At 33.5% G+C, this 2,892-nt stretch overlaps 1 non-coding gene across 1 annotated transcript; it reads left to right on the plus strand.

Moving 5' to 3' along the window:
• Positions 1-2,155: 2,155 nt before the first annotated feature.
• On the plus strand, positions 2,156-2,257 carry LOC132539631 (U6 spliceosomal RNA). Its single transcript, XR_009550969.1, has one exon. It is a non-coding gene; the product is annotated as a U6 spliceosomal RNA (small nuclear RNA).
• The last annotated feature ends 635 nt before the right edge of the window (positions 2,258-2,892 follow it).

Raw genomic sequence — 2,892 nt, forward strand, 5'->3', positions numbered from 1 at the left:
CACAAAAGAGAAAACATTATCAACTAAGAATTATCCTACTGATTTTAAATATGACAGTTTTAAAATGTTTTTATTTAACTTGAAATAAAAGAAGTATTAATGTGTTGATAGATACAAATGTGGAAAAAATGGTCAGATGAAATAGAAAAAATACATCTATATGTTAACTTGATATTTCCCAGTTTCTTATGAACATTCAGCTGTCAATACAATCAGAGCCTCAAAGGATAATCATCTTTAACCTTACATGTAAGGAAAAGTATTCCTTTTTCTCTTTTTTGGTTAGCAACTCCATTCCCATTATTGGAAAACAATGATTGTTACTCATATTAAGCAGCCAAAATAATAGATCCCTGCCCCCCCATCTTACTTCTTCTTCTTCTAGCGTTTGCCACTTCTTCCTTCACAACTAAAGAAATACTGGAAGTGAGAATCACAATGGAATAAAACCCAAGAAAAATGAGATAGTCCCCATACCAAGTATAAAGTACTCCCCTCTTCTACCCCATATTTTGTGGATCCTGATAATCAGAATTTTAAACTCGTGTTACTTTTAAATTTTTGATAGCGTTTTAGAAGAAAAAGCTACATTGAAATAAAATGTGTTCCTTAACTTTATTCTAATTACTCAGCATGAGTCTCAGTAATCTGACTATATTATGGAAACTAGTGTGTTCTAAGTTTATTTTTGAGGCCCCTCATGGCACTTTTTAAAATTTCGTATTTATGGTCCAGGCTATAATTTCTCTTCACACTTCTTGTACTTTGATCTTAACCTCAGCTAGACAAGTGCCTTATGAAGGAGAGGGGTTGGGGGTGGGGACTTGCTTTAAGTACCACAGTAATTAAGGACTAAAAAGATGTTTGCCCAGCTGTTGCTTTTGAAGTCAAGTTGAGTTGGTGGCAAGATGCCAATTTTCAATTAGAAATAAGATTTTTTATTTTAAGTGTAATGTGTTACATTGTGTCAGTAAATCAGTTTTTCAAAACATTCTTTTGTTTAAATTTCTTATAACAAGGGTCTAAACCATTGATTTTTAAAGGCTGGGCCCTTTTGACAACGTTATAGTATTGTTTGTTTAGTTTTCAGTTTTTCATCATTCATTATACTGAAAGAAAACCCTGTTGCCTGTTTCTCCTAAATGTTTCCAGAAAACTTTAGCTGAGACTATTCTTCTTTTCTATTTTTGCCTCCTCTGTCTACCATATACATTGTTAAGTTTTAAAATTGAGCTGAAGGAACTAGATGATACTGTTAAGTCAGCTTGATTGTAATTTGATCTTTTCTCTGTTTTTATTGTTCCTTAGAATAGTAAATGTGTGCTATCTAGCCAAATGCTATGTTACTTCTCTTCCAGAACATGGCATTAGGAAGAAACCCAGAAGTAACTTACTGGCCTAATGACCATTTGACTTTGGGATTTGAGCCTTAATCTTTACTTATAGCAAAACTACTAGAAATATGTGCCCATACTTGAGTGTCTTGCCTACCTCACTGCTAAAAATAGTGGATGCTTTTTCTTCTCTTCTAAAAGCATTGTTATTTGTCTTCTGTTGATGGCCCAAATGCTGTAGTTAATATATTATATTTAATATATTATATTTAATAATATATTATATTATATTTATATAATAATATATTATATTTAATAATATATTAATATATAGTTAATATATTTTGTGTGTGTGATTTTTCCATTCACACATGAAAAAAAGAAAAAGGAAGAAGAAAATAAAATGTTCTCATTTCTTCTGTCATCTCCTCCTCTGGTTTTGACTTCCTTCTGGGTTGATGATGCTCAGTGCTAATGAAGCTCTACTTGGTCCAACCTCAGGTTCATTGTCAGGTAATAATTAGCTTGGCATCACAGCAGTCCTTGGCAGCTATTATTTTTGACTTGGAGATAGCTAAAAGATGGGGTAGAGCTTTCATTTATTGCCAACTTAATTGTGTGTGTGTGTGTGTGTGTGTGTGTGTGTGTGTGTGTGTGTGTGTGTGTGTGTGTCTGAGAGAGAGAGAGACACTAAATGGTTACAGTATGTTTTTCCCTTCCTCAAACTGGTTTAACTGGTTTAGCAGTGGAAATTTAAATTGTAGATCTATGTGGGTTGGCTAGGAGGAGTTTCATTTCAGAGTATCAGTTTTAATAGGTCCTTGCTTTAGCAGCACACATACTAAAATTAAAATGACAGAGAGAATATTAGCAGGGTCCTGTGCAAGGATGGCATGCAAATTCCTGAAGTGTTCCATGTTTTGATGTTCAGAGAAGTTTTAAGGGAAGGCAATTTAACGTTTTGTTGTTGTTGTTAAATCTAAGACAACTTTAACAGGAGTTTCCTTCCCTTGTGATGCTTTAATCTGGATTTATTTACTAGGGCAGTGAAGTGCATTTTCCAAGTAAATGTATTTGAAAGACATCTGACTCCATTTTCTAGAGTTTTTTTTTTTATTTTTTTTAGGAGTAAGGAATAAAAAAGAATGTGGAAAATAGATGAGATGTTAGCAGATTACCATAATATTAATAGCATCTTCACTTTGTCACATTCATGTAGCAAAACTCTAACCCTACTTATTATCATTTTTATTAATTTTAGCAGAACACTGCTCAGCTCTGGTTTAAAGTGGTGCAGGGGATTGAACCATGGGATTTTAGGAACCTCAGCCTTAAGAGTTACTTTACATAACCATGATGCTGACTTCCCCCCTCTGTAACCTGGTTTAAATGCAACTCTTGGATTACTCTTCACAGCGTTGGGGCACAAAGAAATTAGAATTGTAAGAGCTACTAGGTAATCAAACAAGCATCACACTGACTGGTAAAAGAGAAGTTTAATAGAAGAGAACCCAGTAAAACTGAGTAATTCATTTACATTTTAAATAACCTCAGCTAA

Source organism: Erinaceus europaeus, chromosome 7 (genome assembly GCF_950295315.1).
Source record: "Erinaceus europaeus chromosome 7, mEriEur2.1, whole genome shotgun sequence".
Classification (NCBI taxonomy): Eukaryota; Metazoa; Chordata; class Mammalia; order Eulipotyphla; family Erinaceidae; genus Erinaceus; species Erinaceus europaeus.